Source organism: Bubalus bubalis, chromosome 15, assembly GCF_019923935.1.
Source record: "Bubalus bubalis isolate 160015118507 breed Murrah chromosome 15, NDDB_SH_1, whole genome shotgun sequence".
Classification (NCBI taxonomy): Eukaryota; Metazoa; Chordata; class Mammalia; order Artiodactyla; family Bovidae; genus Bubalus; species Bubalus bubalis.
Window position 1 is genome coordinate 19678429 of NC_059171.1, and position 27592 is coordinate 19706020.

Genomic DNA, 27592 nt, shown 5'->3' on the forward strand with positions numbered 1-27592 from the left:
CAATAGTCAGAAGTCCATAAAGTAACTTGGGCTCTTTATGCCAGTGGCAGCTATTACTCAAGGGCCACTGAGGAAGAAGCCCAAAATGCCTGCTATGAACTGTGGGTTCAGCAGCCACTTACTAAAATGCTTGCTGATTGAGTGATGCTGCCTCATGCTGAACCTGATCCATGGTAAAACGTGGGAAGGCATAGGATCGGATAACCACTGTGGGATGCTATTTTTTAAGTTATCTCCAAGGATGTCGTAAATATGGTCGTCACAAAATTCGTCGTGGTTTTAGTTGTATGAATCAGATGAAAGTCTGTGGGAGTCAGCAGAGCAGCGAGCCAAAGAATACAACACTCTTCTCAGCATTTACCTCTAATGGATGGGGTTTAAATTCATCAAAGCAAAAAAATTCCAGGACAAACCTTCAGAGAATTCATCTTTGCATAAAAGCAATATGCAGTCTGGTTTTCCTACACTCATTGGGTTCTGGAGAAGGAAATGACAACCCACTCCAGTATTCTTGCCTGGGAAATCCTATGGACAGAGGAGCATGGCGGGCCTCAGTCTATGGGGTCACAAGGAATTCGACACGACTGAGTGACTGAACATGTACTCATTGGGACAGAATTCAGAAAATATGGACAATTCTCCCTTTAGGACAGGCAGCTGGGATATCTTGCAGACTACAGATTTCTTTTCTTGAAAATCAAATATTGAACTTTAATGTAAGTATACTATGCTTTCCATTAGTGCCAACTAAATTTTAAAGGGATGCTATGTCTCTAATTAAAGGGATTTATAAAAATATGTCCCCGAAATCCCTAAAGCTCATTACAAAAATAATAAGCACAGACTGCTTTTGGTTTAGAGTATGTGGCTCCAGTGAATTTAAATATTTATCATATAATTTTTATATCAATGTGTTAATGAGCATTAACTTTCATGGCATTACTTCTGGAAACAATAAAAAATACTATATTTTGGAATGCTATTTCTGGTTGGATTTCCATCACAGGGCACCATTAAAATAAGGGTTGATTTCATGAAAAATAATGGCACATTCCTTTCTAAACTTGAAATTTCAAACACCAGCCATGAAGGAAGCAAACAGTACAGCCTGGAGTCAAGAGATTTTCAACTTTTTTCCAAGTTTCTTTATCAAATTGCCACAGAAACTCAAAGCCCCCCAAAGCAGGTGTTCTTTCCTAGTCCAAAGAATAAGGCATGTTTGAGAAAATCCTCTTTTGTAATACCCCTGAGAATACATGAAGAAACATTGCTAAGCATCCATTTCACATGTTAGGGATTTGGATTGAGTTTAAACACCAGCTTGTACACAATGTCATAGCTCCAATTTTCTTAGGCTAGGGTGATGGTGCTGATGTAACAGAAAGGATGGCTGGGACTAAACACAGGGCTGGAAACGCATTAATACATGACAGCAGCCAGCTAACTGCAAAGGCACCTAGTTAGTTGGGGAGGAAAATTAGGCAGTATCTTCCGCAAATTAAGAGTGACATGGGAAATGAGGCAATTCTTATATAAGTCACTCTAAACAATAATATTAATATCTCCTATATTGTTCTTGAATATCCAATACATCAAGTAAGATTTTGCATTCAGATTACTTGGGAAGTGTCAGCATTCCCTATTTCATTTTGACTGTGTCCTGTTCTAAGAACCTCTGATAGGTGAACCTGCAGGCTCTATTCAGAGTAACTGAGATTTACATTACAACTGATCAATGTGTGTGTGTGTGTTACATGTGTGTGTGCTTTATATCAAACTGAAAAGTGACATAAGTTCTCTAATGCTCATTTCCATTGTCACGAGCACACAAAGTATCTTCTAGAATATTCCTGCAGCTACAATCAATTTCATATAACATTCTGCATTCTTCATCTGAGTACTATTGCTTGTTTTCTTTAACTGGATAAAAGTCCCTTTGTAAACAGCTATAGTCTTACTTCTTTGATCCACGGCTTTAACTTGTATAAATTGTATTAACACTGTATGTTTTCCCTCTTAACCCCTATTCAACCAGGCAGGAGGTCAGTCCAAGTATACAAGACTACTTAAGGATTAAGGAGGAAAACAAAAGAAATTTACAGTTTGGTAACTCTGTGGATACTATCCGTTTCACAGGGAAATTAGAGAATATTGTGAAATTAACAACACTCAGAGAATAAAATCAGATGCGGTGGAACTGATATGGAAACAGTGGTGTGGGTTTTGTCCAGTGCGGTTCCAAGACCTTTCAGCATCACCAGCTTACATATCATTTAACTCAGAGGTGGACAGACTTCGCAGGATCCAGGAACTTGGATGGGAAAAATATTATATCTTTAGTTTCACTAACCTCAAACTGAAATTTAGTATCTTTCAATTAAAATGTAGGCCACAAACCACCTACCACCATCCCGTGATTTTGTTGCCAAGAGAAGTCACAGATATTCTCACTTCCTCTTACAGCACTGTAGCCATCTCAAAATACCTTTTACACTCATTACTACTTCACAATTATGGTAGTTATTATAACTGCTGCTAATTTGGTTTATTTAATAATGAATTATTAACAACACACATTTCACAATTTTTAAACATCTGGTGAATGTATTTCAATAAAAGTAGTTTCCTTTGTAATCCTGCATACTTTATTATGCATTTAAAAACATCACTCTAAAAAGAACCTATAGGCTTTGTCAGCCTGATAAAAGGTCTATGACATCCAAAAGGTTACAGTCCCTGAAACTGAAAGCAGTTGACATGCAACATCCAGGTTTCTAGAGTAAATCATTCCTTGCTAGTATCTTTTGAAGTTGAAGCAAACTTAACCTTGAAATCAACACAGTCTCAATGCTGTAAATAGATGATTCTGATGAGAGTCCTTCCCCGCCCCCCTTATTTTGCCATAAGGAAAGACCTATAGATTCTGAAGTATCTCCGCTATTATTAGAAAGGCTGCTTTCTTCTAATGATAAACTTTGTCATTGACATTTTGCCAATCAACATTGAATTGTTTACTTATTTTGTGTTGCTGAAATCCAATCTGTTTTATTAGGGCATTGAATACAATTATTTTATAACTCTAAAGCATATAGAGAGCATTAATAAAATCATTGCTTCCTGGAAAAACTATAATGATAATTCCTAATTTTGAGTAGAAGAAGCTAACATCAAAGTACCCCATCAAAGATACTGCTTTTAAATGACAGTGCTGCTGGCCATTGGTCCTATTCATACTTACTGGAAGCATTGCAAATCAATGAACATATTTCTAGAAGTGTTAAGAATATGACCTCTGAGTTATTATAAAAGAAATTAAACAATGAGATAATGCCTCAGTAGTTGTGCCTGGAGTGTAAGCACATTAGATTTTTTGGAAAATCCTCCATGGAGACTCTGGCCAAAAATAGACATATCAAATGCCAGCAAGTCAAATGAATATTCACTCATTGAAAGGTATTGAGAAATTATTTGTGCACTTACAACTTATTTTTGAAGTTAAATACTGTTTAAAGTATTCATCTCCAAGAGTAAAATAAAGGTGATCAGAATTCAGAAACTAATAAAGAATACAGAAAAGAACAATATTATTCTTGCATTAAATTGATATATAGCTTATATATTATAAAATATGTATTCTTCATTTAAATGGTCAAATCATTATTTTCTATTCATCAGTAGGTATATTAAATGTGCTGCTCTAAAATTTTCTTTTTTTCCAGTTACATCTGTAAGATTTAGCTAGCTGGCTATAAATCTAGGCTTCAATTAGCTTCAATACCAGAGGTTTTATTTGAATTACAAGCTACAAACATCATCCAACTTGTATGCAATGACAGAAAATTCAGAATTACTCAACCTGGGAAAGAAATGAACTACAGCAATGCAAATCCCCCCTCCTCCAATTTGCAGTACATATTGTTATAGGAATAGAGATAAAAAGCCTTATTAATCACAGTTATCAAATTACTCATTGAAGAACTAGAACAATTTTTGGTGACTATTTTTATCTGTGTTTGAATTAAAGTAGATCTACCCATGATAATTTAGTTTTAGGGCTATTGCTTTCTTCTCTAGGTAATTATTTCAATTTTGAAGTACAAAAATAGCTTACACGATGCCTTAGTGAAGACCATCCAACACTTTCCTTTTCACAGCTGAATTTTCAGAGGAAGATACTGCAAATGCGCACGTTTGCTCAAACAACCAAAAAGCAACGGCATGTGCACATGTCGGGGGTCCCTCCCCAACTTCCTTGGCACAGTCCAGAGTATTTTTCTCTAAACAGGAAGCTGTTGACAGTTTTCCCTGGTATTTTCAGAATACTTGATTTACAAGAAAACCCCCAACTTTTGTTTCAAACTGTAACATTCTTTACCACTGTGCCTATTGTCGCTCCTTATGAACGCTGCAAACAAGACAGAGACCAAATTCCCAACTATTCTAGGCTGATTCAGAATACGGTAGCAAATACATACATATATATAAAAAGGCAAACTTAGCCACATATTGCTAAGCTGCGCTGGAGTCTTTAAACCCGAAACAATACTGAAGAGGAGATTCCTGGAATTCAACGGGGAATATCTGGCTCAAGCTGCAAAGTCTGTATCTCTAAACTATGTCACGTTAGCAAGTACTGAACAAGGGAGGCGATTATATTTTAACCTACTTCCCAGAACATGAATCCAAATTTAACCAAATGCCAGAGATTCCGCCCCAAATGAACAACTAGAAGCTGCTTCACATTTTTTTCTCCGGGTACAACAATAATTGCTCATGAAGACAAACTTGTAAGAGGTGAGAGAGAGGGGAAAGCCGCTGTGATTTATAAACGCATCTTACTATTGTATATAAAGCAAACTGATTACCTCACACAGCAGAAGTGCAAGATTTAACAGTCCATGCTCCGCAGCCCCTGGGACGCAGAAGCAGCAGCGTGGAGAGCAGCGGCAGCGGCCAGCACCCACCCAGCCTCTCACAGGCCTTTGACTGTGTGGACTCAGCCACAGGCTCTGCCTCTAGCTGACGTCAAAGTCCCTGTCACATGGCCAGATGAAAGCCAAGAGAGCATTGGTTGTCGTAGCAACCACAGAACAGCTCTGAAATTATTTCAATAGGTCATCTGTCACTGTGGTGTGTATGTGTGTGTGGATGCGTGTGTGTGTCTGTGTGCACACCCCACCACCCATCACGGACAGCTCCCCGACAACCTCAGCCCTTGAAGTGGTGACTGCAAAGTGCCTACAACTTTCCTCTTCAGGGCTGTGGGGGTCTGTTCCTTACAGTTCTCAGCAGGAAAAGGCATGCCCCTCTCGGGTTCCACTAGTCCCACTGTTACCAGCGTGAAGCTCGTGGCTCTCTCTCTCTCTGTAGAACAGAAGGAAAGAACTGAGAAATTCTGGGAGTAGTATTCCAAGCTAATTAAATCTGTTTGTCAGTAAATGGAATAAAAACAAGCTCAAAAGGGAGCTGGAAGAAAAGATTATTTTTTAAATGATCTAAGAATCCACATCCTTGTACTGAGACCATGCTAGTCATGACAAGACAGAGGAGAAACATGGGGTGTGGTGGCCCCGAGTCAGATCCGAGTCTGATGAGCCTCACATCAACTAGGATGGGGAATCAGGTGAGATGAATTCAGGATCCGTACATTGTGAGCTGTCTATGCAGGAATGAATGACTGAAAGAGCTTCAGAGCAGTGAGGCTTTAAAATACTTGACACTGAAAACTTTTTGGGGACTTTTACTTTAGGGGTCATCATACAGTTGCCAAATTCTCCCCTTCAAAACACTCTTGTCCACGTCCCCTTGGGACTCAGCGTGGAAAAAAATGGGTAAGTGTCCCCAAACACAAATCTCAGTGAAAGTCCAGGGTAGCAGAAGAAAAGGACAGCCCTGCTTGTTTTCTAACTTCAGCTTCGTTTCCCTTAGGACCAGCCTCACTTACTTCTAATACCACACACAAGGGCTTATTTCCCAGTTCCTTCTCCCTTTTAATTAACAGGAAGTCCATTCAATAAAATGAAATGAAATCCAGAGGAAGTTCTTCTGAAAAATACATTCAGAAAATGTATACACATTCAAAGAGGAAAGAGATTAAAAGGCAAGGAGAAAAGACTGCTCTCAAATCCTGAAGGATCTTCCCATGCTAGAGTTATTGGGATATCTAATCTGGCATCTTTAAACAGGAAAAAAAAAGTCTAGGGTGCTACAAAATACAAGTGGAAGCTAAAAAGCCAGCTGAGCAGATTACATTCATGTCACTGCAAAAGAATGAAATTTCTTCGGTTCGAGTCAGGAATTGCTTCTAGAACAATAAGACTAATGTTCAAATTGTCTGACCATAGAATCCTCCTGTCCCATCTCCCTCTTCCTTTACTTCTGTCCCAGCCCCAACTGGGAGAAAAGATACATTTTTATTTGAAAAGATAGCTTCCTGATGCTATTATTAGCTATAGCACTGCAAAAGTAACATTAAAGTGTAATGCTGCAAGGAAAGCTCCCCCTTGCATTTCAGATAATGACAGCGGGAAATTTACCTATTAGCACCAGGACCGTTGGCTTATTGATTCCAAGGTCTATCTCAATGCCTCAGGATGTTGCACCAATGGCAGATTTAGGCTGCAGTCACAATTCACAAATTTGTGTTTTGTTCCAGTGGAGGGTTCTGGTTTTCTGTCAGAAATGCACATCACAGCGATGAGGGGAGTGGGAGGAGAGGAAAGAAAGCATTTCCTTCTAGACCTCTAGGGCCCCATGTGCTCTGAACTGCCTGCTTTAATCCACAGCAGCCTGATCAGCACTTCCTTTATGCAGACAGACTGCAGTACCACCGTTTGCCTATAGGTGATGTCCTCTGAAACAAGAAGTTACCAGTTCTAAAAATTCCTAAAATTCTGGCCTTAAATTAGTTTAAGATTTAACCAATACCCACACTTTTTCATTTTGAATTTTCTATATTTCTAAATCTTTTAAGACTTAGAATACTTTATTGTATACTGACTCAGGCACTCATTGTAAGTTAAAATTATGAGTGGACTGACCTTCCAAATGAAAAGTGGATAGTTGTCATTCTTTTCTCTGTAACATGCTTCCAACCTGCCATCACTGATTTACCTTTGCAAATCATCTAGAATTAGAGATTCCTCTTACAGCAAAGTAAGTTACTGGTCTTCTGCAGGGTTGAAATTGTGGTAATGATCTCTTTGGAGCTCAGTGAAAGTGTTGTTCGCTTAGTCATGTCTGATTCTTTGCGACCCCGTGGACTGTAGCCTGCCGGGGTCCTCTGTCCATTGAATTCCCCAGGCAAGAATACTGGAGTGAATTTTCTTCTCCAGGGAATCTTCCTGACCCAAGGATTGAACCCGGCTCTCCTGCATTGCAGGCAGTTTCTTTATCATCTAGGCCACCAGAAAGTCTAAAATCATCACGCATGCATGCTAAGTCGCTTCAGTCATGTCAGACTCTTTGTGATGCGATGGACTCTAGCCTGGCAAGCTCCTCTGTCCATGGGATTCTCCAGGAAAGAATACTGCAGCGGGTTGCCATACCCTCCTCCAGGGGATCTTCCTGACCCAGGGATCAAACCCGCATCTCTTTTGTCTCCTGCACTGGTAGGCGGGTCCTTTACCACTAGTGCCACTTGGGAAACCCAGGTTGCTACCAGTCTGGCTAATTAATCCAAATGTAGTTGAAAACATCATAGGAAATACACATGAGGGCCTTCTCCAACACAACCCACTATGTTGAAGAGAATATGAGTCATTTTCTTTTTAAACAAAAACTCATTTTTTAGGTGAACATGATTCACTGAATTTAAAAATACCCCTTCCAAAATAGCACTGCACCATAACTTTCACTTGCTATATGAATGTCAAAGTTGCCTATTATTAGTTTGACCACTTTGCCGGAAATAACTGGTAAATGCCACTAAACAAGCAGTCTAACTTGGGTTCACACACTTGAATTAACAGGTGGTTTAGACCATGAGTAGACAACTATAATTAGCCTTTTATTTCTAGGTAGAAATGTTGCTGTGTCACTATCTCAACATTAGTGGGAAGGCCATAGACTTTCCCACTTTTAGAAGTTTTTAGAAGCATTGGGTTCAAACCTCATCTGGGCAAGTTACTCAATGCCTACATCCTAAGGTGGTTATGAGGATTACAAAGTTAAGGTTTTCTAAAATTATGACACCCTGCCACAGGGTAAGTGGCTCAAGGTATATGTTAATTCTTATTTATCTGTCTGATTCTGATAAGTTTACAAAGACCTTCAGGAAAAAGATGAATCTTACTCATCTCTACAACTCTGTAGAGAGGGCCCAGAACACAACATGGCCCAGCACAGGGCCCAGAACACAACACGTGCTCAATAAATGTTGGTGACGCCTCTGTGCTTAGTCATGTTGGACTCTTTGCAACCCCATGGACTGTAGCCCACCAGGGTCCTCTGTCCATGGGGATTCTCCAGGGAAGAATACCAGAGTGGGTTGCCATGCCCTCCTCCAGGGGATCTCCCCAGCCCAGGGATCTAGTCCAGGTCTTCTGCATTGCAGGCGGATTCTTTACCAGCTGAGGTACCTCAGAAACGTCCTCTACTGGGAAACAAATGCAGAGAAAGAAATAGTTCTTTTTTTCTTTCTGCTAACAAAGGAGAGCCTCCCTTCAACCTCCAAAAAAGGCCAAGGAAGGAAGAAAAAATACTGAGTAATCACAAAATTTTCTAGCAATGAATGAGTTTAAGTAAATTTGTCAAGTAAATCAAATTTATCCCTACTAAATCATGTTTATTATAAGTGCACACAAGTTATATAGTGATGTATTTTATGGCTATTGCTGGTGATATTGGGTAATCTTTTACATTAACTGATCAGCTGAGCACCCATTATATCTAGAGCATCTTTCTAAGTGTTATAGGTGTATTAAATCATTCACTATAATAACTATGAGGTAGGAGGTATTCTTTTCCACATTTCAAAATTAAGAAACTTAAGCATAGGGCAGTTAAATAACTTGCCTGTCTAGTACATGGCAGAGTCAGTATTTACACCCAGGAAACCTAGCTCCATAGATTTTGGAGATAATTTACATTCGATATATTTTTGAAAAGCATTGGATTATTTCTTATGGCTATTTTATACTTGGGGATTGTTATATTTTTAATTTCTTATGAGTGGGGGAAGCCCAACTGATCTTTTTTGCACTTGAGAACTCTGCTTATCTTAATTTAGCTTTGGCCTAAGGAGTAATATGGGCTTCCCTGGTGGTTCAGATAGTAAAGAATCTGCCTTCAATGCAGGAAACACAGGTTCAATCCCTGGGTCGGGAAGACCACCTGGAGAAGGAAATGGCTACCCACTCCAGTATTCTTGCCTGGAGAATCCCCATGGACAGAGGAGCCTGGCAGCCTACAGTCCATGGGGCTGCAAAGAGCTGGACACAACTAAGCGACTAACACACACACACACAAGGAGTAATATGCCAAGAAAGCTTAATCCAAAAGACTTAAATCAAGGAAAATGGGCAAAGTAAAATACTGAAAATATCCTGAACAAAATCATCCAAATTTTTATAGTCTTAACTGAAGCAAATGTTTGGGTCTCACAGGCTTCACTAATTTTTGTTTCACAGTATAAAGGAGTTTTTTGTGTTCAAACTAATATCCTCACTGAGATAATAATGGGTAGATTTTTTTTTAAGTGACTGGAAGGCATCAAAGAGTAGAAAGGGCAGCAAAGTCTTTAAGTACCAAGATCTCAGATAAAAAGAAAATATATTGATATAAGCCCAACAATCTCCACATTTTCTGTTATGTTTTCCCTCAAACTACTTGATAATCCCTAAGTGGTACGGGACTCCTAGTGTTCTCAAAACTGGAGAGACAAACTTTGTGTATCTTGATTGTATTAATGTCAATATCCTGGTTGTGGGAAATAGATAGGGAAACAGTGGAAACAGTGTCAGACTTTATTTTTGGGGGCTCCAAAATCACTGCAGATGGTGACTGCAGCCATGAAATTAAAAGACGCTTACTCCTTGGAAGGAAAGTTATGTCCAACCTAGATAGCATATTCAAAAGCAGAGACATTACTTTGCCAACAAAGGTCCGTCTAGTCAAGGCTATGGTTTTTCCAGTGGTCGTGTATGGATGTGAGAGTTGGACTGTGAAGAAGGCTGAGTGCCTAAGAATTGATGCTTTTGAACTGTGGTGTTGGAGAAGACTCTTGAGAGTCCCTTGGACTGCAAGGAGATCTGACCAGTCCATTCTGAAGGAGATCAGCCCTGGGATTTCTTTGGAAGGAATGATGCTAACGCTGAAACTCCAGTACTTTGGCCACCTCATGCGAAGAGTTGACTCATTGGAAAAGACTCTGATGCTGGGAGGGATTGGGGGCAGGAGGAGAAGGGGACGACAGAGGATGAGATGGCTGGATGGCACCACCGACTTGAAGGACGTGAGTCTGAGTGAACTCCGGAGTTGGTGATGGACAGGGAGGCCTGGCGTGCTGCGATTCATGGGGTCGCAAAGAGTCGGACACAACTGAGCAACTGAACTGAACTGAACTGAACACTCTACTACAGCTTTGCAAGATATTACCTTTAGGGGGAAAGCGAAGAGAGAGCATACGGGTTCTTTCTGTATTGTTGCTCACAACTGCATGAGAACCTACACTTATCTCAAAATAAAAATTTAATTAAAAATTTTAAATGAAATTGACATAAGACATTTCAGTCAAAAACTGAGGGTATTGTTTCAATAGGGTTACATACATTTCTGAAGTGTTGTTTAAGCAGAATAAAAATGATCCTAGATGGATTAATAGAGACACAGAAAGGGCAGATATATGAATTTAAATGAATACTAACTTTATAAACCCGAATGGTAAGAGAAGATGAGAATCAAAGTTTTCTAAAATTCTTATATTCTGATCAAAATCCTAATTAATGTGCATACGTGCTAAGTCGATTCAGTCATGTTAAACTCTTTGCAACCCCATGGACTGTAGCCTGCCAGGCTCCTCTGTCCATGGAATTCTCCAGGCAAGAATACTGGAGTGGGTTGCCATGCCCTCCTCTAGGGGATCTTCCCGACCCAGGGATTGAACCCACATTTCATTGCATTGGCAGGTGGGTTCTTTACCACTAGCGCCATCTGGGAAGCCCGTCCTAATTAATAATAGTCTCTAATTAGGTAAGGTGCACAATGTAATCCTTGTAGTATCCATTAAAAGATTAACAAAAGGATGTATAGCTAAAAAACTAATACAGCAGGAAAATAATTTTTAAAATTACTTGATTCCCAAAAGAAGCAAAAAAAATAAGATGGGAGAGAAGAGAAAATGATAGGATAAATAGGAAGAAACAGTAACATTGAAGAGTTGATCATAAACACATTTCAATAATTATTATGATTACTATAATATATAAACTGACTAAATATTCCAATTAAAAAACAACAAACATCAGACTATATTAATACAAAAATTCTAACTCTTTACTCCACATATTTACTCAATAACTTATAGAATAAGTAATGAAAGAAAGTAGAGATAAAGAATGCTTTAATAATACAATTAATTGATGCAGTTAATTGACAACACATGACAAATGATAATCTTAAAAATTACAAAGTACACAACTTTTCCTCTCAAATACATTTAACAATATTGACTATATGCTGGCCACAGGAGTTTTTTCCAACACATTATAAACTATCAAAATCACAGAATACACTCTTTGTACACAGGGGAACAAAGCGAGGACTCAATATTAAAAAGACGAATAGAAAATCTCTAAATGGAAACCAAGCAATACATTTCTAAATAATCCACGAATTAAAAAGATTTACATTCCAATGTAGAAATATTTTGAACCAAACAACAAAAATGTAATATACCAAAATTTACATGCACTATTTCCTTGGTGGCTCAGATGGTAAAGAATCTGCCTGCAATGCAGGAGACCTAGGTTCGTTCTCTGGGTCGAGAAGATCCCCTGGAGAAGGGCATGGCAACCCACTCCAGTATTCTTGCCTAGGAAACCCCATGAACAGAGGAGCCTTGTGGGCCACAGTCCATGGGGTTGCAAAGAGTCGGACATGACTGAGTGATCAAGACTCTCTCAGAACCATAACTGTCTTTGCTGTCAGACATTCTTGCACATTTATAAACCTGACTTTTACAAATCATCAAGGATTAAGGATTATATTCCCTCTTACTGCCAAGAGTTAAAGAAACAGACTCTAAAGCATGAGGAATCTAGATGCTTTCTTGTGGTGCTTGTGTTGAAATGCAATTCCTGTAAAGAAGAATATGGCATCAATCCTGAAATTTATCTGCAACCACAAGTCAAACATTTTGCTGAGTTTTCGTCCAAAATGTGAACATCAAGGATTCCTGGTGCATTGCAATCGAAAGTGTATGAACTTTGGAATCGAGTACACTCAGATTTAATTGTGGGCTCCCCAAATACAACTTTTCATCTCTGTGACTTTGGACAACTTACTTAACCTTTCTGAGTCTTTGTTTGATTATCTGTGAAACAGTGATAACTAATGACCTTGCAGGGTGGTGTAAAGAGTGATGCTCAAGTTTAGTAGTGCCTCTGAAATAGCTAAAGAGAGAGCTAAACTTCACAATTAGGAAGAATAATTAAGAAATGTGCTAATTAGGGTCCATTTTACCTTAAGTTTATGCTGTCTAAAGAATACTTACATGAAGTGATTTCTGATTTTCATGGAATTCCTTAGTAAGTAAATTACAATAACTCTTAACATCAAGAGAACTATGAATTTGCATTTATATTTTCATAGTCTATATTTCCACTTAATAGCATTTAGTGACAGTTAAAAACCACGGAGATCCAACCAGTCCATTTTGAAGGAGATCAGCCCTGAGATTTCTTTGGAAGGAATAATGCTAAAGCTGAAACTCCAGTACTTTGGCCACCTCATGCGAAGAGTTGACTCATTGGAAAAGACTCTGATGCTGGGAGGGATTGGGGGCAGGAGGAGAAGGGGATGACAGAGGATGAGATGGCTGGATGGCATCACCGACTCGATGGACATGAGTTTGGGTGAACTCCGGGAGTTGGTGATGGACAGGGAGGCCTGGCGTGCTGTGATTCATGGGGTCCCAAAGAGTTGGACACGACTGAGTGACTGAACTGAACTGAACTGAACTGAAAAACCACAGTATAGCCTATTAAGTTATTCATTTTATATAAAAGAGGGAAAATAGGATTAAACTTGCCATTAGCTTCTCTTCTAAAAAATCCATCCCTAAAAATGCCTGCATCACATACTTCAAAAATGGCAAACTCCTAGTTTTTTTATTAATGTGAAAACTCTTCCATAATAACCCTCACACAGACTTAATAGAAAACAAATGTGTTAACAATGTAAAAGATGTGAATCTTGCTTTAATAAAATCAAATGTATACAAATCCTAACGTACAAAATAATTGACTAGGACATTCAAAGCATAACTACCTTCCCTGGTGAATATAAAAGGCAATTCAGTTATGGAAAGGGGGCTTCCCTGGTGGTTCAGACAGTAAAGAATCTGCCTGCAATGCAGGAGACCCAGGTTCAATCCCTGGGTCGGAAGAACTCCTGGAGATGGGAATGGCTACCCACTCCAGTATTCTTGCCTAGAGGACAGAGAAGCCTGGTGGACTACAGTCCATGGGGTCGCAAAGAGTCGGACAAAAGAACAATTTATTACAACTTTTCAAAAAGACATTTGTCTCAAGGAGACTGCCATCTTCTTGACTTTTGCTCTAATAGGCTACTGATTTCAGTTATCATGGTTGGGCAACATGATTAATGCTCTCCTCCCCTGCTCCTGAGGTGTCCCTGCTTTAATCCCAGAAAACTCTGAACTTGTTATCCTATGTGTCAGTGGTGAATTAAGGTTGCCAATCAGCTCACTTTAATATAGGGAGATTATTCTGGAATATCTAGTGACACCAGTGTAATTATGAAGGTCCTTAAAAGTGGAAGAGAAAGGTAGAAAGATGGCTGCATGGAAAGTTCTTGGTCCAATGTTGCTGGCTTTGAAGATGGAGAAAGGGCCATGAATCAATCAGTCTTCCTTTAGGAGCTGGGAAAGGAAAGGAAATCGCTACATCTGAATGTTTGCATCCTCCTAAAATCTGTATGTTGAGAACCTAACCATTAATGGAATAGTATTAGGAAGTAGGGTCTTTGGGGATTGTTTAGGTCTTGAGAGTGGAGCCTTCATGACTGGTATGAGGCGCTTATAAAAGAGGTCCCAGAGAGCTTGCTTGGCCCTTCCACCACATGAGGACACAATGAGAGATCTATGACCTAGAAAAGGACCTTCACCTGATCATGATAGCACCCTGATCTTGGACTTCCAGGCTCCAGAACTGTGAGCAATAAATTTCTGTTATTTATTAGCCAGCTGGTTTATGGTATTTTTGTTATAGCAGCCTGAATGGACTAAGAGAAGTGAATCCACTCGTAGAGCCTATAAACAGGAACACAGCCCTGCCTACATCTTGAGCATAGCCTAGTGAGACCCATTTAACAGGTGTGTACTGGGCATGTCTCCCAAGTGTAACTTTGGAGGAGAAATGAAGATGAATCCAGCCTCAAGCAGCTAGCAGGACAGAGTAAGGGAGAAAGCAAATATCCCAAGAGAAGCACAGCAAAGTACTACAGAGCTTCAGCGGGGGGAACTGTCCTTCCCAGCTAGGAGCAAACCCACTACCAGAAAATCTACGGCAATATCTTCACATCATACATTCCGGAAGGCCAAGGGCTGCCCTTCCATCAAGTCCTCTGATTCCAGAATTTCCATCTATAAAAGGACTTCAATTGCAATAATAATATTTTCAAGGACTGGGTTGACGTTCAAGTCAAAGAATGTGCTAAACAGCAAGCAAGAAAAGAAACTGAGGGACCACACTGCTCTCTTGCTGTCATCTACAAGCAAGATGTAGCTCAGCATTGCAGGAAAGAGCGTATCCTCTGGCTGAGTGGAATGGGATGGTTTTGGTTTTTATAAAAACTTTTAGTTTTCTATTGGGATACAGCTGATTAACAATGTGGTGATAGTTTCAGGTGAACAGTGAAGGGACTCAGCCACATATACACATGTATCCATTCTCCCCCAGACTCCCCTCCCCTCCAGACTGCCGCATAACATTAAGCAGAGATCTCTGTGCTATACCGCAGGTCCTTGTTGGATATCCGTTTTAGATATAGCAGTGTGTACCTGTCCATTAGAATGGGGTGTTTTATATCCAAAGCTATCCTAGAGGTCTGTCCTGTTAGACCTGCCTTGAGAGTGTTTTAATTTCCTGTACTCTTATCTGTGGAAAGCAAAAGCATTTTTCATATATTTTGATACCAACCAAAGAACCAAAAGTAAGATCTCTCTGAAGAGGCAGTGTGATCATTGAAATGGTGCTGCATAGAGACCCCAGGGATGTGGCTCCTGACCACCAGGACCAAAACAGCCTGAGAGTTAAGCTCATTGCCAGAGCTTTTAGGGCCTTGTTGTTTTTTTTTTTTTTTGTAACACGTAAAATGAGATGTTCAATGATTGAGTTTCCCACAGTGTATGGTTGTCAGCATCCTCAGTGCTCAGTCGTGAGATCAGTAACCTCACCAAATAGAAGTGAGAGCCCACAGTGCTGGGTAAACTTGTGCCAGGGCTGGAGGGACTCAGAGAACTTTCCGGAGCATCAAGATCTGGCATTGGCCTTTTCTCCAAGAAATTTTGTTATGAGGAATTTTACCATGAAACACTCAATTGCCAGTAAAGAGAGCTTAAACCGGAATGGGAGTAGAGAAGCAATTTGGCAGAGGGCAGGGAGATTGAGGCGACCCTCCCCAAAGGAAGAGAATCATGAAGTCAAGATGAAAAGAAGATTCCTGACTCATTGAGGCTGTTCATGTGGGAATGAGTAACAGTGGAACCTTCTGAACAAGGATGAGGGGCTTGGAGTCTGAGTCCTATAGCACGAGTCCCCGGCTGAGTGTCTGAGCTTCACAGGCCTCTCCAGTTCCTCCAGACTCCTTGGGGTCTATGAGCACCTCAATAGCGAATGAATAACTTCTCTTTTTGCCTCGCCAGCTTGAATGGATTTTCGATCTTTTGGAGCCACTGAGCTCTAATATAAACATCATCAGCACATCTTTGTCCGTCACAGAATTAGTGTCACTGATTCCTCAAAATGGAAAAGACTTTTTATCTAGATTCACTGATATCTGGCCTAGATATCCATGATATCTGCATTCATTCACTCGTTTATTCACTTTCACTCACTTATTCACCTAACAATCTTCAATGAGTGCTCTCTCTGTGTGTCAGGGGAATAGCAATGAATAAGAAAGACTCGGACTTTGGTCTCCTGGAGTTTATAGTTATTGAATAATTACAACCTTCAGTAAATAATGAGTGATACAGAAGGAGAGCTACATGGTGCCCGCCACGGAGGACCTAACACAGTCTGGGAGTCCACAGAAAAGGTCTCAGAAGATATGACCCTTGAGTGAAGAAGAAAGAGTGAGTCGTTGAGGAGCTGGGAGCAAGTCAATTCACTGAGCAGAGAAAAAAGTGGGTTTAAAACCTCTGAGATGAGAGGGTGCATGGCATGTTTTAGGAACTGAAAAATAGGCCAGGATGCAGAGCACTGAGAGAAGCAAGTGGCACACGATGGGCGAGCTGGTCATGTGTAGTTTAAGGAGGGCTTTGTAAATTTATGTAATCAGGTAACGGTTAACAGGTGGCAGACTGGCTCCTAGGTTCATCCGAGCTCTAATACAAAGACCGATGAAATGTTTTTAGAGTAATTTTTTTTTTTAATTCCTGATTCTGAAGGTATACAGAGTATGATTATGCAGAGTATATATCTTCTATCAGCACAAAAAGCCTTATGCAAATGGCCCCCAGGTTACATATCATCAAGCAATCATCTTCAACAGGTCTGTTAATCCGCAGACACTAGACAGCTTTCGGAGAAGGCGATGGCACCCCACTCCAGTACTCTTGCTTAAAAAATCCCATGGACAGAGGAGCCTGGTAGGCTGCAGTCCATGGGGTCGCGAAGAGTTAGACACGACTGAAGTGACTTAGCAGCAGCAGCAGCAGCGGACAGCTTTAGAATGTCTCTAATTATAGGATTTGTTCAGATTGAACCCCAGAAAAGTCTCAGGATTAGGCTTAAGGGTAAAAATCTGTCCATTACACAGAGGACCCCACACTCTTCCCCATATTTCAGCTGCTGGCCCATTTTTACTGCATGAAAATGTAGACTTGGAGATAATTGAGTGACTATACTCAAATAAAGTGAAATTGCTCAGTTGTGTCCAATTCTTTGTGACCCTATGGACTGTAGCCCACCAGGCTCCTCCATCCATGGGATTTTCCAGGCAAGAGTACTGGAGTGGGGTGTCATTTCCTTCTCCAGGGGATCTTCCTGACCCAGGGATCAAACCTGGGTCTCCTGCATTGCAGGCAGATGCTTTACTGTCTGAGCCACCAGGAAAAACATCTGATAAACTATATTTGCACATTCCTGGTCTCTTCGTGGCCTGGTCTCCAGAAAGTCTCTGTCCATTTCAAAATCAGAAGATGCTGTTTTCATCATTCAACCATAGAAGCTTTGAGGATGTCCCCACCTTTCTCCCCACTGCCAGCAGCTCCAATTCCTTGGTCAAGCTCAAACAGCACTTCTCATAAGGATTCATGTACCAGGATAAAAGAGCTTGCCCAGTGGCTCAGTAGTAAAGAATCCACCTGCCAATGCAAGAGACCTGGGTTCGATCCCTGGGTTGCGAAGATGCCTTGGAGAAGGAAATAGCAACCCAGTATTCTTGCCTGGAAAATTCTATGGACAGAGAAGCCTGGTGGGCTACAGTCCATGGAGTTGCAAAAGAGTCAGACACGACTTAGTGACTAAACAACAACCAGGATGGAAGCATCTTGTTCTTCCTCCTGGGAAGGCTCTACAAGGAGGCTCTAAGGAATCAACCTTTCCCTCCGAGCTGGAGTGGCAAGTGGACGAGCCCCGCGAAGCCTGGGCAGTGCTTAATTAAGATGCCATCCTCTTCGCAGTTAATTGGCAGATTGTTTTTAGAGTTCATGCCTTAGAATTTGTACTTTCTGGATCGTCATTTTATTTCCCTGCCACCCACATTAAAAGAAAAGTCTCTTTTGCCTGTCTTTGCAGTTCCCAAGCCTAATAATAATCACAGTTTCAGCCTCTTGCCTTGAGTTTCTGACAGCATAAATAATGCAGGTGCACTGAAATAAAATGTAGCTCTGCTGGCTTTTACTTCTTTAGCCAATCAGCTATCAAAAAAAAAAAAAATAAAAGTAAAGAGACTGAATTGATAGAAAGATGCATTTTACTGTCCAGCTGCCAAGAGGGCATTGCCTACAATGAGGATTTTGGAATAATAACCCTAAAGAGAGGAGGTTCAGAGCGTCCCATTCACTGCAGCCGCAGCCTGAAAGACACATTGTTCCTGACAGGTCAGGTGGAAGACCCCTCCCGTGAATGCGGCATTCTGAGGAAATGCTAAGCCATCCCATTTTTTAAAAGACCCTCTGACATCAGAAATTTCAACCATGATTTGGTTCTCAGGGAGCGATCTCATATCCTCACAGGTGTGGGATAATCAGGCATCTAAGAACAGCAGCTTCTCCAAAAACAGCTGCGGAAAGGATGAAGATACAATTGGTCCATTTAGAATCTGTGCGGTGGACTCCCAGGCTTAACGCCTGCATTCTGAGAGCTATGGCAGGGTTGAGAAATGCGGCTTTCTAGCTGACGGAAAGAGGAGGACCTCTGATAGGAGGACTTAACCCCTGGGAGGCATCGGGATGGAGAAATACGTTTTCTAAAATGTCCCCAACATATAAAACATTACAAAGGGAAATGCTCCAAAATAACATATTCACTCATTCCATTATCCTGCTTAAGAACTTTATCCCATTTTTTTCTCATGCTCTCTTCTAACCTTTAATGTTGACAGAAAAAAATGACCATAGTTACAATGATAATATTAGGTATGATTCTTTTAGGGGGGCTTGTTTTGCATTTGGCATTGTGCTGAGCACTTCATGTGAATTACCTCATTTGATTTTTCAATAGCCCCATGAGGTAAGTACCATATAGACATGATGACACTGAGTTTTAGAAGAGCGACCATCCCATGCCTGAGATGCCTGATTTAATCCATGGAGTCAGATAATTCACACAGGAGCTGGCACTCAAATCCAGAAGCCAAAGATTTTCCCTTTTTTTCATTAATTGTGGGCTGATGAATACTTTTTAAAGCCTTCAAAGCCTCCATATTTATCCTTTTCAGTTGCTATATAAATTCTAATGAAATGATGTGCCATAGTATATTTAATATTAATTCTCTGATTGCTACAGTTTGCTTGCTTTTTGATCTTCTCTATTATAAATAGCAACATATAAACATCTAAGACATGGGTTCGATTTCTGTGTGGGGAAGATCTCCTGGAGGAGGTCATGGCAATCCACTCCAGTATTCTCGCCTGGAGAATCCCATGGACAGAGGGGCCTGGCGGGCTACGGTCCACAGGGTCACAAATGTTAGTGTATACTGACCCTTGACCTTCAAACTTCTCCAAAACAATACACTTGAAAATATGCAGCCAGTATTTGAATTATCTGCATTAGAACCAGCTTTCTAATGCTTTCATAGCAGGAAGTGGCAAACACCCAGGTACTTGGGAAAGCAACAGGGAAGCAAAACCAAACAGGGACATTTTAATCCTCAAGTGTATAGAAAATTCATAGTAAGCAAACCTGCAAGTGAAATTCCCAAGGAGAGTTTTGTAGAGGAAGTGAATAACACATGTGCAAGTACACGAACATGCGCACACACACATACCAAGTGATTTGTGCTGTCCCCCTGAAATTCATATGTTGAAATTCTAACCCCTGATGCATAATGTTAGGAGGTGGAGATTTGGGGAATTGAAAAGGTTATGAGGGCAAAGCCCTCAAGAATAGGATTAGGGCTCTACTGAAAGAAGTTCTGAAGAGCTCCTCCTCCCTTCGGCCATGTGACAATCCAAGAAGGCAACCGTCTGTGAACCAGGAAGTTGACCTGCACGAGACACCAATATGCCAGCACCCTGATCTTAGATTTTCTAGGCACTAGTCCGGGAGGAATACATTTTTGCTATTTTTAAGCTATGGTATTCTGTTATACTTTGGTCACCTGATGCAAAGAACTGACTCACTGGCAAAGACCCTGATGCTGGGAATGATTGAAGGCAGGAGGAGAAGGGGATGACAGAGGATGAGATGGCTGGATGGCATCACTGACTCGATGGACATGAGTTCGAGCAAGCTCTGGGAGCTGGTGATAGACAGGGAAGCCTGGCATGTTGCAGTCCATGGGGTCACAAAGAGTTGGACATGACAGAGAGACAAACTGAACTGATTCTGTTATAGCAGCTTAAATGGACTGAGGCATCTAAATCTGTGCTTGAAAACTCAGATCACTTCAATTCAACCAGTTGCTTTCCCCCGCAGAAAGCTTCTAAATATTCAACATATAAATGAGCTAAGTCTTTCTTATTTCTCATTTACAAATCTTTTAAAAAAATAATTTAATGTATTTTTATTGCAATCTGATGAAACTGATTGTTATTTTTTAATATTTATTTATTTAGATGGTAAAGAATATGCCTGCAATGTGGGAGACCTGGGTTGGATTCCTGGATCAGGAAGATCCCATGGAGAAGGGAATGCTACCCACTCCAGTATTCTTGCCTGGATAACCCCATGGACAGAGGAGCTTGGTGGGCTACAGTCCACAGTGTCACGAAGAGTTGGAAACAACTGAGCGACTAACACTTCCAGTTTCACTTTTATTTGGCTGTGAGGGGTCTTAGTTGCAGCAGGCGAGCTCTCTAATTGTGGTTCTGTCGGCTCCAGAGTGCGAAGGCTCAGTAACTGCAGTGGGTTGGCCTAGTCGCCCAGTGGCAGGTAGGATCCTAGTTCCCCAATCAGAGATCAAACCCTTGTCCACCCACATTGCAAGGTAGATTCTCAACCACTGGACCACCAGGGAAGTCCTGATTGTTATGTTTTTTTAACCAGTAAAAAGTATACAATAGTAAACTGGCATTTATTAAGTACTTAGCATATGGTAGCTACAGTGTCAGAAACTTTACATACATGAACCAACATATTTTTATAATGATCTTTGAGGTGTAGGTGGTCTTCCCTGGTGGATCAGACAGTAAAGAATCTGCCTGCAACGAGGGAGACCTGGGTTTGATCCTTGAGTTAGGAAAAGCCACTGGAGAAGGGAGTGGCAACCCACTCCAGTATTCTTGCCTGGGAAATCCCATGGACAGAGGAACCTGGTAAGCTACAGTCCATCGGGTCGCAAAAAGTCAGATACAACTAAGCAACTAACACACATATGGAAGAGGGTATAGAAAAATTAGTAACCTTCCCAGGTCACATAGCTAGTAAGTGGTGAAGAAGGATATGAATCAAGTCTCTGAAGATCGTGATTCCTGTGGCTTGGTCCTGCATAGCCCATGAAGAGGGCAGGACCTTCCAAACCCACAGTTCCACACCACACATTGCTTGACCTCTTCCTAAGTGGTAGGCCTCCACCAGATCTGGGGTCCAGAGATGAATGTGACCACCACAGTGGTCCTTAAGATGCTTACAATCTACTGGGAAGGAATGACAGAAAAGCAAATGAATACTATACAAAACATACTGAAACCTGTGTTATAAAGAGATTCAAGCAAAGAGCTCTGGATATTCAAGACAGGCATCAGTATGCACTGGCATATACACTGTTTCTTTGAGCTCACAGTAGCATTACAGTAGAAAAAAAAAAAAAAATTCAGCAACCTATTTACAAATCCTGTTTTTCAAGATCTCTCTTGGGTTGCAAGTAAAAAAATCACCATTTCTCCCCCAGGCTACAAAGCTCCCATGTGCTGTCTGGAAAGCATCAGGCAGAGTTCTTGTCTCAGCTCTGGAGAGGAAGAGCTGCGAAGGTTTTTCTGAGATTCTGCTTTAAAGAGGAGGGGTAGTGTATATAAAAGTAAATCTTATTTCATAAGGCTATTGTTAAGTATTAAATGAGAAATATTTGTAGACCAATGAGCATTTTGTGAAAACATAAGCCAAAGCTGCCTTCCTCCAAAACAGGCTAAAAAACAAATTTCAAAAGATAAACTACAGGATGCATTGCTTGATTTTTTTCATTCATATTCCATCTTTAAATATTAAAAAATGGAAGCTATTTCAAATTTAAAATATTTGGGGAAGTGGAAAGAAAGCCAAGTGAACATTTATCGATTCATGAAGCTGGGAAGCGGGGTGTCACACTGCGCTGTTGCATGTCAGAAGTGCCTAGAACACATTTCTCTTCTGTGTGAAGGACAGAGATGAGCTGTGATTTGCCTGTTTGCTCTCCATTCTATTCCTTCCCTTCCTCAGCTCAGCTCTGTTTTGCAGGGAGCTGGACTCTGCCAGCTACACTCCCCAGAATCCTGCCAACTGACTATCTATTAGATCCCGGCAGGGGGACACACACGCATGTGTCTGGAAGGTGGGAGGAGGAGAGAAGCCATTGCACATCCTCTCTCTGCTTCCCGTGCCATGCCCAGCAGTGGAGGCAGCAGGCAGCCCTGGGTTACCAGGGTGTTGACTGGTCCAGGAGCAGCAGCTTTGGGTGTCCGTGGATCCAGGAGCCTTTGCAGTTCCAGCAGCAGCAACAGGAGGTCCAAGAGCAGATGCAGACGTGGACAGTTCCAAGGAGAGCACGGCTCTGGGCACCACCTCGGTTCTTTGTTCTTCTGGTGGTAGTGGCTGTGTTAACCCACCTTCCCTTTTGTGTTCCTCAGCCCTTACTTTTGAAAACAGTCCCCTATTTTAAACCTCCTTTGTTTGACATACCTAATGTGGTTTCTATTTTCCTGATTAAACCTTTACTGATATAATTAGTCCAAAAAAAAAAAAAGAAAAGTCCTTTTCTGACGACCAGAATCATATTCAACCCAAACAAAACCCATAAAATGCAGTCAAATTGTTTTTATAAGCCTTGTCAGGATATAAAAATGTCCTTTGATATTTTGCATTTATGCAGAGTTCAAAAGTTTTCTGATGACAAATGGCATTGCTTCATAGGATGCCAGAATAGTTTTGGCAGCTAGTTACAGTTTTAGAAAATTAAAAATATAGTGTGCATGTAGAATGTGAAAAAACTTTCTCCCTGCTGTTAGCAAGGCTATGAAATGTTCTGGTTAATAAAAAGAGAAGAGAAAGGGCTCTTAGTACTGGCTGAAAAACTAGGTCCTGGAAAACTCCTTTTAAAAGGCTGCAATTTTAAGAGGCACCCACATGAAAGATAAGAGGGATCCTTCAATGTTCTTCCTTCAAGTTTAAGTTTCTGTACATAAGGCCTCCCCATTGGTGAAAATAACTCCCACCAGCGTCCTGAGTTTGGCCTGCCTTGGAATTTCACAGCACTCTTTAAGACAAAGGTACTAAAACAGTATTTTTGGCCAAACCTGATGAGACTTTCAGGAAATAAAAATGTAAAAACCGTTAGTATCCAGGCTTCTTAAGGTCAATTGCACAGGGGAAAACATTTCCAGAAAAAGGGAAGGAGTCCATGAATGTTCACAGGTTAATGGGTTCTCAAAATACTAGGAAATTAAAGACTGTACTCAAGTATATTGTTCTTTAACGAGAGTTGAGGCTCAGAATACAGGAAAGCCTTAGTGAGAAGCCATAAAATTTTCTGAGTATGATGGAAGTTGACAACAACCCACTGGCAGCATCAGGGGAGCAATTATGTAGGGCAGCGCCAATTGAGGCAGTGGAAAAGGAAAATTCTGGAAAGACCCCTCAGCTTGCCTTCCAAAGTCCTAGGAAGAAAATTAAATGCAGCAGCTTACTTATTGATCTACATGGGGGCAGTCTGCATTGCAAATTTTCATTTCCTTTTGATCAACTGTCAAAAGGAAACATGTAAACCCTATAATTATTCTGAAGAAAATGTCATTTAATTGTCATGAAACATCTATATCCAGTCAATTGTTTCTTTGTTCTCATCTCAAAGAACAAGGAAAGAAAAAAATAATCTCTGTAAGTAGAGCACAGGACCTATGCTCTATTCTAACTGTCATTTTGACCCATTCCCAGTCTCTATATAGCAGCTGGAACACGTTATTATTACTGGCAGTACTTGCACTGATCAGCCTCCATCTCCCTATTGAGGCACTCCCCCTCAATTTCTACTGGTCTTTTGTACCCTGGTCCTGAGGGGACCCAAAGCTGTGCCCATAAACTATTGCTGTTCTTACAACCACTTTCAAAGTACAAATAAAACCACCATGCTGCTGCTGCTAAGTCACTTCAGTCATGTCTGACTCTGTGCGACCTCATAGATGGCAGCCCACCAGGCTCCCCTGTCCCTGGGACTCTCCAGGCAAGAATACTGGAGTGGCTTGCCATTTCCTTCTCCAAAATCACCATACTGGCGTACAAATAGGTGCAGACCCTAATTTTCCTTAATAACTCACTGCAGATATATCCTATTATTTTTATATAAGCTCTTAAAAAAAATTTTTTTTTTAGCTGAACCACTGCTCCCACCAACACTTTAGATGGTAAGCTCATTAAATTTACGACAAGCATAAGATATTGTATGTTCAGTTCTAGACCATCACAATAAGGGGAATATTGTAATCAATCAAGTCGTATGGATTTTTTCATTTTCCAAGGCATATAAAAGCTATGTTTATGCTATACTGTGGTCTATTAAATATGCAATAGCATGACGCCTAAAAAAATGTACATACCGTAATTAAAAACACTTTATTGCTAAAAATGCTACCCATCTGAGCCCTCAGCAAGTTGTAACCTTTTTGCTGATGGAGGGTATCGCCTTAAGGTTGATGGTTGCTGACTGATCGGAATGGTAGCTGCTGAAGTTTGGGGTGGTGGCAGTCTCTTAAAATAAGATGACAACAAAGTCTGCCACATCAATCGACTCTTCCTTTCACAAAAATTTCTCTGTAGCATGCAATGCTGTTTGATGGCATTTAACCAAAATAGAACTTCTTTCAAAATTAGAGTCAATCTGCTGTTGCTTTATCAACAAAGTTTATGTTATATTTGAAATCCTTTGTTGTTATTTCAACCATCTTGGCAGCATCTTCACCAGAAGCAGATTCCATCTCAAGAAACTACTTTCTTTGCTCATCCATAAGAAGTAACTTCTCATCCACTCAAGTTTTATCTGAGATTACTACACTTCAGACATATCATCAGACTCCACTTCTAATTCTAGTCCTCTTGCTATTTCCACCACATATGGAGTTACTTCCTTCACTGAAGTTTTGAACCTCTCAAAGTCATCCATGAATCAACTTCTTCCAAACTCTTATTAATATTGATATTTTGATTTTTTCCTGTGAATCATTCAGATACCTAAATGACCTTTAGGTATCTAGAAGGTGAATCTTTTCTAGAAGATTTTTAGTTAACTTTGTCCATATCCATCAAGGGCTTCCCTGGTGACTTAGATGGTAAAGAATCTGCCTGCAATGCTGGAGACCTGGGTTTGATCCCTGGATTGGGAAGTTCCCTTGGAGAAGGAAATGGCAACCCACTCCAGTATTCTTGCCTGGAGATTTCCACGGACAGAGGAGTCTAGAGAGCTACAGTCCATGGGATCACAAAGAATCGGACATGATTGAGTGACTTTCACATACCCATCACAAGAATTACTTATCTACGGCAGCTACAGCTTTTGCTTCTTAAATTTTAAGACTTGAAAGCTGCAATTACACCTTGATCTCTGGGCTGGAGAACGGATATTGTGTTAGCAGACATGAAAACAACATTCATCTAATTGTATAGCTCCATCAGAACTCTAGGATGACCAGGTACATTATTAATGAGCAGTAATATTTTGAAAGGATTTTTTCCCTGAAATTAGTTATCCAGAGTGGGTTTAAAATATTCAGGAAACCATGCTGTAAATAAATGTGTTGTCATCCAGTCTTTGCTCCATTTATACAGCAAATCAGAGTTGACTTAGCATAATTCTTAAAGATCCTAGGATTTTTAGAATGGTAAATGAGCACTGGCCTCAAGTTCAAGTTACTAGGCACATTAGTCCCTAACAAAAGAGTCAGCCTGTTCTCTGAAGCTTGGAGCCAGGGATTGACTTCTCCTCGCTAGCTATGAAAGTCCTAGATGATATCTTATTTCAATATAAGTCTGCTTCAGCTAAACTAAAAATCTGTTTTTAGTGTAGCCACCTTCATTAATTATCTCAGCTAGATCTTCCGTATAATTTGCTGCAGTTTCTACCTCAGCACCTGCTGCAGTATTCACCTTGCACTTTGATGTTATGAAGATGGCATCTTTTCTTAAACCTCATGAACCTACCTCTGCTAGCTTCAGACTCTTACACCCTAGCTTCCTCACCTCTCTCAACCTTCACAGAATGGCAAAGAGTCAGGGCTTTGCTCTGGATTGGGTTTTGGCTTAAAGAAATGCTGTCACTGGTTTGATTTTCTATCCAAAGCAGTAAAACTTTCTCCATGTCAGCAATTGTCAGGAAGCATTTAACAGGAGGCTTCCTGTGTGCTGTTTTGGATCTGTCAGGAATTCTCTGCTCCTTATTAATTTCTGAATATTCAGGAATTAAGAGGAGAGGCAAGCCTCTCCTGGGACTGAGGAATCCAGGCATTTCCTTCATTAGCGTTTCTATACGGTGATAAGTACCTTCTTCCTTCTTGTGAACCATATGGTAAAAGTGATTGTTTACAAATCTCTCTCTTTAATATGGATTGCCTATGTTTTGTAAGTCTGGAATTTTAATCTTTATCTTTGCTGAGAATAACTATTTTGTAAGATAGTATATATGCCCACACCATGTTGATTAAAACACCTTTGCTCCATCAGAGTTCTGGTCCCCGTGTCTTTCTTTCTCTCTCTCTCTCTCTCTCTCCCCCTCTTTTCCAGGCTGATCCCCTGGAGCGCAGAGGCTCTCTGAGTTTACTTTCCTGCCCTGGCTTCTAAGACCCTCTCTAGAAGGTGCTCTGCGCCTTCACCCCATCGAGAGGGCGCCTGAGGCCTCCGTGAACAGAGCAAGCTCCATGCCAGGGGTTTTATTGGCTTTCTGCGTAAACCGGCTTTATTGGCTTTCTGCGTAAACCAAGGAATATCAGCCTCTTTCTCTCCTTTACTTTCTTATCAGTCGACTCTGGACCACCAAGTTCCAGTCCATTAAAGGACCTCAACAAGCAATAAACTGTTTTCGTTTCTTACCATTTGTGTGTTCACTGGAATAGCACTTTTAATTTCCTTCAGGAACTTTGTATTCACAATTTGGCTAACTGTTTGGAGCAAGATGCCTAGCTTTTGGCTGATCTTGGCTTTTGACACACCTTCCTCATTTCTAGTTTTTTATTAAAATTGAGAGATGCGTGTGCTGTCCTTTCACCTGAACACTTACAGGCCACTGTTAGGATTATTCACTGGCCTATGTCAATATTGCTGTATCTCAGGGAACAGGGGGGCCC

At 40.7% G+C, this 27592-nt stretch overlaps 1 protein-coding gene across 2 annotated transcripts in view; it reads right to left on the reverse strand.

Annotated features, from left to right (window-relative positions):
- Nucleotides 1-27592, reverse strand: part of NCALD (neurocalcin delta) — a 357058-nt gene that overhangs the window by 90065 nt on the left and 239401 nt on the right. Inside the window, exon 1 of one of the 2 annotated variants that reach the window (XM_006046435.4) lies at nucleotides 4866-5005. The exons of the other annotated variant lie outside the window; for it this stretch is intronic. The gene's annotated coding sequence lies outside the window, so the exon portion shown is untranslated. Of the gene's footprint in view, nucleotides 1-4865; nucleotides 5006-27592 lie in introns of those variants that run through there. 2 annotated transcript variants of the gene reach the window in all.